The sequence below is a fragment of the Hemicordylus capensis genome, chromosome 11 (assembly GCF_027244095.1).
Source record: "Hemicordylus capensis ecotype Gifberg chromosome 11, rHemCap1.1.pri, whole genome shotgun sequence".
In the NCBI taxonomy this organism is placed as follows: Eukaryota; Metazoa; Chordata; class Lepidosauria; order Squamata; family Cordylidae; genus Hemicordylus; species Hemicordylus capensis.
In genome coordinates, this window is record NC_069667.1 from 4732600 (window position 1) to 4747144 (window position 14545).

The following is a 14545-nucleotide window of genomic DNA, read 5'->3' on the forward strand; positions in this document are numbered from 1 at the left end:
GAGGGGAGCATCATAATATTTAAAGCTGGACAGAAGCGCCTCTTGGTGAACAAGCGCACTTCCTGCCAAGGTAATACAACTGTCCGCTGACTACATAAGCCCTGACCACAGGTGGCTGCAAAACAGCCAGGTCCATATCACAGAGGCTGTAGTCCAGGTATGAAGATCACTGGCATGGAGATGGGGGTGACTGGAACAGTCAGGAATTGTCTTCAGAAGCATTTCCTGCATTCAAAAGCATCCTTGGGGTTCACACAGAGACCCCTAGTGGGATGGGAACTGCTTTCCTATGGTCCATGAGATGGGCCCACAAACGTTGGCCATCAATACCACCTGGGGGGGGTCAAATTGAAGGGAGGAGAGTTGAACTTGTGGGAGCAAGCCTAAATTGTCCCCTTTGCTAAGCAAGGACTGCCCCGGTTTGCATTTGGATGGGAGACTCCACGTGTGAGCACTGGGAGATATTTCCCTTGAGGATGGGGCTGCTCAGGGAAGAGCATCTGCCTGCTTGCATGCAGAAGGTTCCCAGTTCCCTCCCTGGCGGCATCTCCAAGATAGGGCTGAGAGAGACTCCTGCCTGCAGCCCTGGAGAAGCTGCTGCCAGTCTGTGAAGACAATACTGAGCTAGATGGACCAATGGTCTGATGCAGGCAGCTTGCTTCTGAATGCTCATACTGTATTTTGCCAATGTCTGCACTCACAGAGATGGAAAATGGGTGATTAGTGTCGTTGCACTTACAGCTTTCAGTGTGCAATCACCTCTTCTTTATCTCTGATTGATTGATTGATTGATTAAGTGCCATCAAGTCGGTGTCGACTCTCAGCAACCACATAGAGAGCTTCTCTCCAGGATGATCTTCTGGTCATCCTTTTCTTCTCCTTCCTCCCACTTTTCCCAGCATGATGGACTTCTCAAGGGAGCTGGGTCTTCGCATAATGTCTCCCAATTATGATAGTCTGAGCCTGGTCATTTCTGCCTCAAGTGAAATTCGGGATGGATTTGCTCTTGACGCCTACCCCCAAACAATTAGGGTAAAATTGCATTCAGTTTTGCACAGATGAAAGTTTTAGGGAACGATGAACAAACTTGTTCTTTCTCCATGGAGTGATCTTTGGAGGGCTTTCCTGTCCATTTTCCTTTCTATTCCTGCACACACACTCCTGTTACTAAAAAGGAGGCCCGAGGTGGGAACCGGGGAGCTTGATCATGTGCTAAACTCCAGCTGGGTGGGAGGGTGTTTTCCTCCCATCTTATTCTGAAGCTGGGGACAGAATCTGGGTAGAGCTGAGTTCACTCTGCGGGCCCTCCTTAAAAAACAGACGTTGGCCTTCAGTGATACTTTCCAGTTACGTGGCTTTGTTTACAAACCTGATTTGACCTGCTTGGATGTTTACAAAAGCAAAGCAAAGCAAAGCATAATAACAACGCAGAGCGTGGAAGACCAGAGGAAGCAAATTCATGGTTTCTGATTCAACAAATCCATTCAGCCATATTGACAGGCTTGACCTGGTTTCTTTTCTTCCCCTGGGCCCTGTTAGTTTGAGATCAGAGTTAGCTCTCTCTCACCCAAGTTGCAACTCACACCGAGATTATTTGCCTTATTTTTATTTCTAATTCTGAGCGCCACCCACAGGGTGGAAATCCAACCAAACAGCAACGCTCTATCAGATCCCCTCTGACTCTGGGCATAATCCAGTGATTGGATCACTGGCCATCCACTTCTCCTGCATAAGCCCCATGAAGACACACGGGAGGTGTGAGGAACATCATCAGTACCTGGTTTTCTTTTTCTTTTGATCGGCTTGCTTGAAAAGGATCCAGATCTCCAGGGAAACCCCCCAATGCATTCTGGGGGGGGGTCTACTCATCCCCAGCACAGCAACCCTCCAGTGGCTATTGCTGGGGTCTACCTTATGTTTCTTTTTGGATTGTGAGCCCTTTGGGGACAGGGAGCCATCTCATTTATTTATTGTTCATTTATAAATGGTGTGTGTGTGTGTGTGTGTGTGTGTGTGTGTGTGTGTGTGTGTGGAGCAAACATTGTGGTTTTTCTCAGTTCTCCCAAAAGCAGATTTCCTGGAACTGGTACTATTGCTTATGCACTTCGGCATTATGACCATGTACAGCTGCCTGATTAGGAATCTTAATTAATTAATTTATCTTTATTGATTTATCAAGCCATTGATCCAGCTAGCCCAGCCCTGAAACTTGAGATTCTTTTGAAGGGAGGTGCTAGAAAGTAGATCTAGGACTAGATCTCGGCAACCAGAACCTGCGTTTTGAGTCCACCTAAGCAAACTCTTTCTTCCCTTCTGATGGACAAGCTCTGCCATTGGAGCATTTGCCACTGTAAGATTCAGGACACGTACACAGACGCACACGCAGTCTGACAGCCAGATGGTGAGCTCTCCACTGATCATGCCACTTTGCCCTACACGTCTGGGCCCTCCTGAGCAGTCGAGAGTGATGGAGATCAGGACAGCAATGAGAAATCTCCCCCCCCCCCCACACACACACATACTGCGAAAACACAGGACAAGAAAGGGGAAGAAGAGCCCATCGGAAAGTTATGGCAGATGGAGCTCGAAGCGATACAGACACAGATTTCACACCAATACCAATATGACAAATGCGACAAATATTTATATACCACTTTATAACAAAAGTTTCCAAAGCGGTTTACATAAAGTGAAATAAAAATAAAGTAAAATACAATGAAATGGCTCCCTGTCTGCAAAGGGCTCACAGTCTAAAAAAAGAAAGGCAAGATAGACACCAGCAACAGCCACTGGAGGGATTCTGGGCTGGGGATGGAGAAGGCCAGTTGCTCTCCCCCTGCTCAGTAAAGAGAATCACCTCTTCCAAAAGGTGCCTCTCTGCTCTGATCAGGGACACTCACATGCCAAGAGGTGGAAGGGATGTGCAGAAAGTATCCTGCGGGTTTGGATATTTTTGTGGCGACAGTCGGGTTTGAACACGTGCTTTGGCAACCTCTTTAGACTGGGTTACTGTAACATGCTCTGAGAGTGTTTGTGTGTGTGTGTGTGTGTGTGTAACATGCTTCCAAGTGTGTTTGGAAACTTCCGTCATACCAGCATAAAAATATTTGGCATTGAGAGTCAAACTGGACACAAAGGCTGTTCTCACAATTATTACTAGGGTAGGAGGAGAAGCCCCCTACCCTAATTTGGGAGCTGGGTGTGCTCCGATATTTGATCGTGTGTTAGACAGAAGCAAGGTCGGAGGGGGGATCTTGCTTGTCTGCCAAGCCCCAGGTGTGTGTGTGTGGGGGGGCTTTTCCGCCTACCTTCGTAATGAACTCTGCCGCCTATTAAGACCATCAGGTGTGGTGGTCATCTGGTGGCGACTCGGAGGCGAGCCTTCTCGGTACTTGACCCCGGGGCTGTGGAACATTCTTCCTGCTGAGAGTAGTTCTGTTCTCACCTGTTCTCGCAGGCTTTTAACTGGCATTAATTTTAATAATTTGTTCTAACAACTTCCTTTATGAGATTGTTTTTATTGTGTTTTGTGGGTGTTTAACCTGTCTTTACTTTTTAATATTGTTTTAAATTTTGTACACTGCCTAGAGATGTACATATCAAGTGGTATAGAAATAGATAGATAGATAGATAGATAGATAGATAGATAGATAGATAGAGCAAGCGAGCTGCTCCATCCCTGATGGCTTTTAGGAAACAACTGAAGACACATCTCTTCAGCCAGGCTTTTTAAACCTTTGCTATGAACCACACTGCCCATTGAGATCATCTGGAGAGGTTCATCTGCAGTTGCCACCGGCTCGTCTGGTGGCTACTCGGGGACGGGCCTTCTCCATTGCTGCCCCGAGGCTTTGGAACACACTTCCTGCTGAAATAAGAGCCTTCCCATCTCTTACAGTTTTAAAAGGGCAGTCAAGATGCATTTGTTCACCCAGGCTTTTAATTAGATACTGTTTTAATTGTGTTTTAATTGGGTTTTAATAGTTTTAACTTTTTAAATTTTAATTGTTGAAATGTTAATCTTTTTTATTGGTTGCTTTTATTGTTTTGTAAACCGCCCAGAGAACTTGCGTTTTGGGCGGTATAAAAACATGCTAAATAAATAAATAAATAAATAAAATAAAATAATAAAATAAATAAAGTTGGAATTTTAGTTGAAGTTTCTTAGTTGAATTGGACAGATTGCCTGAACTTCAAATTTTATATGTTTTAAATGTGTTAATTTTGTTTGGTCGCTGCCAACCACCTAGAGACTTTGGTAGTGGGCAGTATAGAAATGTATCAAATACATGCATACATACATACCTCGTTCTGGAACTGCAGATGGAGTCTGGGAAGGGTGTGGTCATCCCAGCCAGACTGACAGACAAGCGAGCTTCCCCGCCTCCAACCTTGCTTTTCGCTAACACACGGTCAAATACCAGAAGTGCACACAGCTCCTGGAGAAGGATTGGAGGTTTCTCCTACTCTAGTTTCGATCGCAAGGAGAGCCCAATTGTGTTTGTCTTTGTCCTTGGGATTCAGCATATATTATTTTCAGTCAACTTCATCCGTGGGACACTAGCCAGGTTAGGGACCGCTGTGCAGGAGAGGGTAGTTTAACCTGTTCCTCTGACCTTTTCCTGGCAAAAATTATCCCCTTGAATGCAGAAAGGAAACTTATCTAGGCCAGACGGCACATGACTGGCATCAAACCAGTTCCTGTGTGCAAAGCTTTAATGCCCGAGTGTGGAGTACTCTAGGGAAGAGATTCTCAACGTAGGGTCCCTAGATGTTCTTGGACTTCAGCTCCCATAATCCCCAACCAAAGGCCACTGGGGCTGGGGATTATGGGAGCTGAAGTCCAAGAACATCTGGGGACCCAGCGTGGAGAATCCCTGCTCTGGGGAACAGATTCCTGGTGTGCCACTGCAGCACACGTCACCCAATGACCCATTTTAAAGGGTTACAGATAGCCCAGGATGGGCAACTTCCTCTTATAGTATACTCTCAGCTCCAGTCAGGCCCAAGCTGTGAGTCAAGAAGTTCCTTGTTCAAATCTCACATCTGCAATGAACGACTGGGCCATAGTTCAGTGGTAAAGCATCTGCCGGGTGTGCAGAAGGTCCCACAATCCGTCCCTGGCAGCAGGGGCGTAGCTAGGGGAGAGGGGGCCCATGTTCATCCCTCTCTCTGGTGGCCCCCCAGAGTGAGGGAGATAATGAAGAAAATAGGGAGGGGTGGAGCTGGAGGGCCCTCAGGAGCTGGGGGCCGTGTTCTTTGAACCCTTTCGCTCAATTATAGCTACGCCCCTGCCTGGCAGCATCGCCAGGTAGGGCTGGGAAAGAATTTTGCTTCAAACCTTGGAGAGCTGCTGCCAGCCTGGGAAGACAGTACTGAATGAGATGGGCCAACGGTCTGACTCAGGAGAGGGCATGACCCTATGCCCCCTATGCACCAGGTTGCATTTTTTGTGGAGCTCTGAACGTTCTGAAAGCACTACATAAATGTAAAGTAAAGTAAAGTTGTGCCGTCGAGTCGGTGTCGAGTCGGTGTCAGCTCCTGGCGACCACAGAGCCCTGTGGTTTTCTTTGGTAGAATACAGGAGGGGTTGACCATTGCCATCTCCTGTGCGGTATGAGATGATGCCTTTCAGCATCTTCCTATATTGCTGCTGCCCAATATAGGAGTTTCCCATAGTCTGGGAAACACACCAGCAGGGATTCAAACCAGCAACCTCTGGCTTGCTAATCAAGTCATTTCCCCACTACGCCATTAAATGTAGAGTATTATTAAACTGCCAATTTTACATGAGTAATTGCTTTGCCTTGCCTTGCTTTCTCCAGTGAGAGAGGTACAAGATTTATTGTGAGGAGTTGTGCCACAGGAGAATCTCAGCTATTCGCAGCTAGGAAACACATGGAACGCCCTTTCTCTTTGATTGGAAGGAGCTGGATCCATCCGCAAGTGCCTTGTAGCCCTTCTTCATTGAACAGTACTGCTTGGATCCTTAATGCTTGACCACCACCGTGTGCTTAAAGGAGTGAATTACACTTCCTGGACTTCCAGTATTCTTTGTTAAATGGCCAAATTAACACCTTGTACATTACGACCTTCAATCCGCTTGAAATGTACCTTAGAGCTGTACCTGATCAGCGTGGGGGGTTTGACAAAAGAATGTGAATGCTTCTTGATAGTTCAGAGTGGTCAGCTGATGTCTCTAAATAGCTGCTAATTGTTCGGAACTGTATTTTGGACACAGAGATCGCTCTAAAACACAGAGAAATAAGACAGCCATATTTGTATGGTGTTCCTCAGGGCTCCATCTTGTCTCTAGTGCTTTTTTAACATCTACATGAAACTCTTGGGAGAGCTCATCAGGGGATTTGGTGCAGGGTGTTATCAGTACGCTGATGATACCCAAATCTACTTGTCCATGTCAGCTTCATCCAGCAATGGCATAACTTCCCTAAATGCCTGCCTTGAGGCAGTAATGGGCTGGATGAGGGATAACAAACGGAGACTGAATCCAAACAAGATGGAAGTGCTCACTGTAGGAAGCCGCAGTTCAGGAAATGGGGTAGATCTGCCTGTTCTGGATGGGGTTACACTCCCCCAGAAGGAACAGGTTTGCAGTTTAGGAGTACTTCTGGACCCAAAAAGAGCAGCAGCAGCTGGGGGGGAGGGCCACGAGAAAACAGTGGAGGGGGGAGAAAACAACAATGGCAGTGATGGAAGGGGGGAGAAAATGGCAGCAGCAGGGGAGAGAAAGCGGCAGCAGCGGGGGAGCTGAGAATTGGGGGGGGGAGCTGAGAGGGAGGGGGGAAAGAAAACTAGAGGTGCAGATGCTCTGCACCCAAGCCAACTAGTTGTTATTGTTATTGTTGTTATTCCAAAGGCAGTGAGTTATTTCAATTGATTGCTCACAGTCAGTTACAGATATTTTATTTTATAATATCATTGTTGTTAATTATGTTGTTGTTGTTGTTGTTGTTATGATTTATGCAACTAACACTAAATTTGATCTCATCCAGTTCCTTCTCTGAGTCTTGAGCCACAAAATAACATCTGAAAAGGGCATAAAATAACATCTGAAGCATTCCTAACAGAAGTGTGTCCCACAATTTGCAAGCTGAGTTATGGCTTCTCGGTAACCTTTTCAAGACATTCGGAGTCATGCCAATGACACCTGTGATGTGCTGTTTTAACAGTCGACTTGGTTTGACTGCAGAAGATGATTTGGATGGCGTGCAATCCATTAAAATAATATCCTGTTGGAGCAGAAGCTCTTCAAGGCTACAGATCTGACAAAGTCCGAATGCAAGGAAGAGGTAATTCAAAGAACTCATTTTCTACCTTGAAGTATCTAAGCAACACTAACCTCTCTAGACATTTTAATTGAAAGAAAAATCACTTTTAAAGGATTCACTCCCTTCTTTTCATGTGCCCCAAAGGTACCTCTTCCAATCATAGCATTAATGCTTTTATTTTTTAAATTATGGAACCAAAATTATGGGTTCCTGGACCCAAAGGTCTCCCTGATTTTTCAGGTTGAGGCAGTGGCCAGGAGTGCTGTTGATCGGCTTTGGTTGATACATCATCTATGTCCATTTCTAGAGGTGAATGACCTTAAAACAGTGGTACATATGCTGGTAACCTCCAGGCTTGACTACTGTAATGCACTCTACATGGGGTTGCCTTTGTATGTAGTCCAGAAACTACAATTGGTACAGAATGCGGCAGCCAGATTGGTCTCTGCGACAACATCTAACACTGGTTTTGAAAGAACTGCACTGGCTGCTGATACGTTTCCAAGCGAAATGCAAAGTGCCGGCTATTACCTACAAAGCCCTGACCAGCTTAAAGGGTCCAGGGAATCTAAGAGAGTGCCTCCTTGATCATGAATCCTCCTGCCTATTAAGACCATGGGGTGGGGGGGCCGGTTACAGCCGCACCAGCTCATCTGGTGGTGAATCAGGACTGGGACTTCTCTGTGGCTGCCCCGGGGCTCTGGAATACGCTCCCCATTGAAATAAGAATATCTCCTTCTCTGTTTGTTTTCATGAAGAACATCAAGACTTCTCTGTTCTCACAGGCTTTTAATTAGAATTAATTTTAATAATTTGTTTTAATGACTGTTGTATGTGGCTGTTTTTATTGTGTTTCATAGATTTTAATCTGTGACATTTTATATTGTGTTATTCTTTACTTTCCAGTTCTAGAAATTCTCGACTCTTTCTAGAATCATACACCTCTGTATGGTAAGTGGACAATCATGGTGTAGCAGTTAGAGCATTGGACTAGGACCGGGGAGACCCGAATTCAAATCCCCATTCAGCCATGAAATTCACTGGGGGTGTCTCTGGGCCAGTCACTCCTCTCTCAGCCTAACCTACCACACAGGGCTGTTGTGAGGATAAATATAAGCCATGTACAGTGCTCTGGGCTCTTCAGAGGAAGAGCAGGATATAAATGTAAAAATAAAATAAAATAACATGTGAATGAGACATTCAAGACAGTCCTCTGACTGAATGATGGCATGCCACTGATTTTGATGCCAGGTTTTTGAGTAAATGGGGCAATTCAGGGTCGGAGCAATCCTCAGAGATTGTACAGAGTCCCAGTGCAAGAGAGGCCAAAGGTGAAAACCTAAGCCCCAAATGGAAGTTTATTCACTGAGTGCAAGAATAACCTTCCAGTGTTACTCATTGCTTCATTTCCATGCCAAGCTTTTGTTAGTGAAACTGCTCCAGGCCAGGGTGATTGGCTAACACCCCAAAATCTTTGGGGCTCACCTGTGGGGAAATTAGCTCAGAAAGGAACAGTTTCACTTAAGTTTTAATTTGCGCCAAGTGTGGACACAGGAAATGAGTGGACTGAGACAAGATTTAAAAATAAAAGGAAGATATTTATTGTAGGGAGGGGTACAGAGGAGAGAAATGTGTGGTTAAAGCAATATTACCATCAAAAATACATTTAACTACAATTAGGCATTTTAGTTTAGAATCCTAATTGTGTAAGTTCCCAGGCGGGCAAAAGAAAGAGGCTTTTAGAGAAGGAAGGGGCTGGATCTAAGAAAGGGGAACAGAGATAGATTTTTGGCCCAAGGAGAGGCAAAGTCTCATATCACCTGGTCTGAACAAAGGGCTCCAGGGACCATTGATGAACTTCGTCCCTTAGGAAGAGATCAGGCCAAGGCAAGAGCAGGGAAGCTGGAGAGGTTAGTTGGTAGAGGTGTTTCCAGGAGGGTGCTTCCTCCTTGGACCCAGCTTCCCTGGTTAGAGAGGAAGACTAGGCAGATCAGGCTGGGCAAGAAAGCCAATCTGGAGAATGGCACCAAGTACCAAACACTTCTTTGTGTGGTGGCCGGTGGACAGTAAATCACCCACAAAGCTGATGGCCACTCCAAGGTAGCTGGTGCACAGAGAGCACGCAGATCACAAGGAGCATGCAATGGAGTCCCAAGTGAAGTGTACAAAAGAGCATGCAAATCCCAGGGAGCACACTGGATCATGTCATTGGGTGTCCTTATACCCAGGAATATCCAGGGGGCAAATTCCAATTGTTGGCTAACAGACTGGACAAGAGTCCCATTGTTGCTGATCGTCCTTCGTGAGTGTAACAATGTGGGAATTGCCGAGGTATGCCAAGGCTTTTGTCATGAAAACAAAGTGTATGGGTGTGAGAAGTGGGGTCTGCATACACAGAAAAGTCTAGTAATCTAATCAGTACTTTTGATGGGTGCATCTCTTAGGTTCGTATGGCTTGCTCAACCTCCTTTGTGAAGTGGGGGAGATTTACCTCCGCAAACCTTAGCTATGTTCTTCCGGTTGAGCTAATTGGCACATTAGCTGACTGCTATCCTTTTTGTGAAAGGCGGGGAAAGACAAGGCAGTTCACCCTGAGTGCAGCGTGGCCTTGGCAGAGAGTTAACCTGCTTTTCGTTAACTTCTGGGGTCTACTTAGGATGTTAGGGGGGGCGTGCATCTGCTCCCCCCTTTACAACTTGTTTGTTAGTAGGCAAATCTAGGAGTGGCTGGCCCACTGTCGCCAAGTGACCTCTCCCCATGTGTTTAAATGGAGAGCTCACGATGCCGTGAGGCTCCTGAGCATATACAGAGTGAGATCCTGTAGCCTGGAGACTCAAACACGAGGGCTCCTCGGAGCCAACAGAAAAGGCTCTGCCAGCAACACTGTATTCAATAATTAATCAAGTTAAATGACTGAAGAGACGTGTCCTAGATTTTCTGTAGCTTCTCTTTCATCGCAAGCCACATTTTCTATCTTAATATGCAGATCCTCTCCAGATAATAAACGGAAGGCTGTGAATGAAACAGAAAAGCTCTCCTGTCCTCATTCAGGTTTCTTCCGCAGTTGCAGAAGGAGACAGAGAAATTCATGCAGTCATGTGAAACATTTATATAGCTGTGTGTTCAAAGCAAAGACCCATCTTTTTAGCCTGGCTTTTAATGATATCAAGTTTTCATTTTCATTTTAATCTGCTTTTAAATGGTTTTTGATTTTGTGCATTTTCCATTTCAGTGTAAACTGCCCTGAGCCACTTTAGGAAGGGTGGTATATCAATCAATCAATCAATCAATCAATCAATCAAATAAAACTCACACCCATTATCTTAGTAATACTAGAACAGCCCTGTGTAGTGTGTGGGGTGGGTGGGGGGCAGGGAGGTGGGATAGTTGGGTTGTTCCAGTGGGGAACAACCACTAGAACAACCACTAACAGCCTACCTAGACGCAGCGTGACGGCCACAACCTTCGCACCAGGTAGGCAAGTCACCTTGAGGTCTACACACGGGTCACTGTGCCAACTCTCTATGCCCCTAATGATCAAATCACCCGCTACTAAGAGGCTACATGGAGGAATCCTGCTCGCACCGTGCATTTTGGGATTCCTGGAAGCCGGGAGTTGGCCGGGACTAATTTTTGCAGCCTCCAGTGATCCTCCAGTGATTGGAGCTGTGCAGATCATGTGAGCGCTATGGCACGCCAAAGAGGAGATTGCCGATTGTCTGTGAGGAAGGTAGGTTTGTCTCTACCTCCGCCGACCCCCACCCCTTCTCATGGTCATACTGAGCTAGATGGACCAATGGTTTAACTCTGTATACAGCAGATTCATATGTTGCTGCTGTATAGCCTCAAAAGAAAATCCTGATATGTTCAATGGGCTTACTCCCTAGTAAGTACACTTTAGCCTTGCAGCTGTATGCTGCAAACCTATGCATGCTTACCTGGGAGTAAGTCTCACTGGAACTCAATGGAAGGAGAGCTGGTCTTGTGGTAGCAAGCATGACTGGCCCCCTTTGCTAAGCAGGGTCCACCCTGGTTGCATATGGATGGGAGACTATGCGTGTGAGCACTGGAAGAGATTCCCCTCGGGGGATGGAGCCGCTCTGGGAAGAGGTGAAGGTTTCAAGTTCCCTCCCTGGCAGCATCTCCAAGACAGGGCTGGGAGAGACTCCTGCCTGCAACCTTGGAGAAGCCGCTGCCAGTCGGTGTAGACAATACTGAGCTAGATGGACCTATGGTCTGACTTGGTATATGGCAGCTTCCTATGTTCCTATTTATTTTTAATTTTTATTTAACATATTTTTATACTGCCCCAAACCTGCGTCTCCTATGACTTTCTTTCAAGTCATAGGAATACTCTCTTAGTATTCATGCAGGAATACTCTCTTCGACTTGTGCAGTATAACCCAAAAAGAGCCAGCGTGGTGTAGTGGTTAGAGTGCTGGATTAGGACCAGGGAGACCCGAGTTCAAATCCCCATTCAGCCATGAAATTCACTGGGTGTCTGTCTGGGCCAGTCACTTCTCTCTCAACCTAACCTACTTCACAGGGTTGTTGTGAGGATAAACTTATGTAGTACACCGCTCTGGGCTCCTTGGAGGAAGAGCAGGATATAAATGTAAAAATAAATAATAACAATAATTTAATAATTATTATTATTATTAATAATGATGATGATGATGATGATGCATGTTTCCCAGGAAAGAAGACACACTGCTTGAAATCCAGATGAAGTTATTCAATAGTACTACTTACTCTAGAGGACCACTTAATCTCAATAGGACTTCCCCGAGGAACAATTTAGGCTGGGTGTCACCTGCTGTGTTCAGTGAAGCAACTTATTCCCAGGTAAGTGTGCATTTCACTGTACCTTAGCCACTGCATTACACAAGTCCACATCAGATAATTCTGCTTGAATAATTCGCTGTAGTGGTTGAGAAACGTGTTCACATGCTTGTTCCTGAGACACTGTGACAATCCTGCTTCGTTTAACTAACAGAGAAAGCTGTCTGCTCCTTTAATGAAAACTTGACAGTTTTCATTGGGGAGGAAAAGTTTATTTCCCAAAGGGGAGGAAAGAGTTTCTGGGTGTGGCTTTAATTTCTATGTCATCTGTAGTGCTTGAGACTATGTTTCCATTAGTCTGGTTGAACGAAAAAGCCAGGCTGACAGCCACGTTTTCTTCTCTACAAAGAATTCTTTACAGATTTGGATATGAATCATTCATTATGATATGGCAACTTGCAGAATTCTTTCCTTCGCTGGGCAGGTAGATTATGACTATAATGCATGGATCGTGACTCCGGGTGGCACCGAGCATTATTCACACCACAGAGAAGAGAAGACAGAGCTTGCATATAACCTCACTAATTTGCATTTTAGGCAACAAAATCTCGAGGCTGTAGCTCAGCAGTAGAGCATCTGCTTTGCAGGCAAAAGGTCTCTGCTTCAATCCTCAGCAGCATCACGGGAGCAGGGCTGGGAAAGACCTCCTGTCTGAAACCCGGCAGAGCTGCTGCCAGTCAGTGTAGACAATACTGAGGTAGATGGAACAATGGCCTGACTCAGTGGACAGCAGTTTCAAAGTGGATGGAGCTGTAGCTCAGCACATATGAAGCTGCTGTATGCTAGGGATGTTCACGGAACTGGTTCCATGTACCCTGGGGGGTCACTTTAAGGGACAGGGCAGGTTCTTCCTACCTGTCCCTCCCTGCCCCACTGATTTCGGCACTCACTCCCTCCGGCACTCACAGGACTGCAGCTCCCTTCTTGCAGCCCCGTGCAACGTCGCCCAGCGCCACAATGCTCATGGCCAATGCGCACGGGGTTCCGTGTACACCCCTAGCATGTGGAGCCCCGGGATCAGGGCCATTCCCAGCATTGCCTGCCCCACCAGCCCAAGTTTAAAACCCAGGCTTTAACCTGGGAGCAAGCTCGCCCTTTACCCCAGGGGTTGTATATGTGCTCAGAGTGCCTTCGCATGTGCCTGCTCCCCGAATCATGGGGGAATCGGAACACTTCTTGGAAGACTCCTTCTCCTGGCCTTTTCTAATCTGTGAAACTCTGGAACCCCCTGATGCTGGCCTCCAAGGAACTGGAAGGCCTCATTTCCCCCTCATCAACTGGCAGATGTGCCATGCTGCCCTGTGGACCAATATGCATATTTTCACGCACTGGAGTCCACTATGTGTGCCTAGAATGCCCGAATCACAGGGAAATCCCACCATGCAAGATGCTACTTGCATTTTGGGATTCTTGGAGGCCGGGACTTGCTTTTGCAGTCCCCAGTGATCCTCACTGCCCAGAGCTGTGCAGATTGTGTGGGCGCTGCGGCATGCCAAAGAGGAGATTGTTGACCATCAGGCGGGGGGAGAGGTAGGTTCATCCCTGCCTCCCCCTTCCCGCCCGCCCGCCCTCCTCATAGTCGTACTGAGCTAGATGGACCAATGGTTTAATTGCATCTACAGCAGCTTCATATGTGAATAGCTTATACTCCTGGAGAGAAACCATTGCATCTTTGAATTCTGCTCTAGACTGGTAGGAAGATCTGCCCTAAAAATGATTTGTTTCTTGAGAAGGGGAGTCAGACACAAAGAGATAATTAAAGCAGTCTGTCTTCCTTACTATTTACAAAGACAAAATTTCAAGAGAGCTGAAGGTAATTGTCTTTCACTGAATTAAACCAGTCTAATTTTGTCAGTGCTGCTGCTGAATTTGATATGTTAAGTGTAATTGAGTTAAAGAGCGGATGAATCCATTGGAACCTTACCATCAGATTGTCTGTGACTTGAAACAGTAAATTTCAATCTCGGGTTGATAGGAAACATTAATTCTGATCCCATTTTTTAATGTCATGTTCTCATTTCCAAACCCGCATTCAGATGGAAATGCAAAAAGCATTTGTCTCAATGCGTTAGGATGGCTCTCGGCTGAAGTTCCAGCACATTGAAATTTCACAGATTAAGCAGAAGAAAAAGAACATGGTGGGAGAGGAAGAGAATATTTACATACCACTTTTCTTCACACTAGCACGATTTGATGTTCGACCCTCGGCTGTGTTTGAAGGTAGGATTTCAAAAGTCCTTTATGCAGAGCGGTTTTGTGCTTGCAAGGCAGGAGCTATCAAGATAGGATCCCATGTGCTACTCTACTGTAGTTTCTACAGGGACACTCCCTGAACCGCTTCTCACCATCTGTGAGAAGGGTTAGAAGGCAGTCTGCAGGGAGAGTGGGTTAAACCTACCTTCTCCGCAGACAAT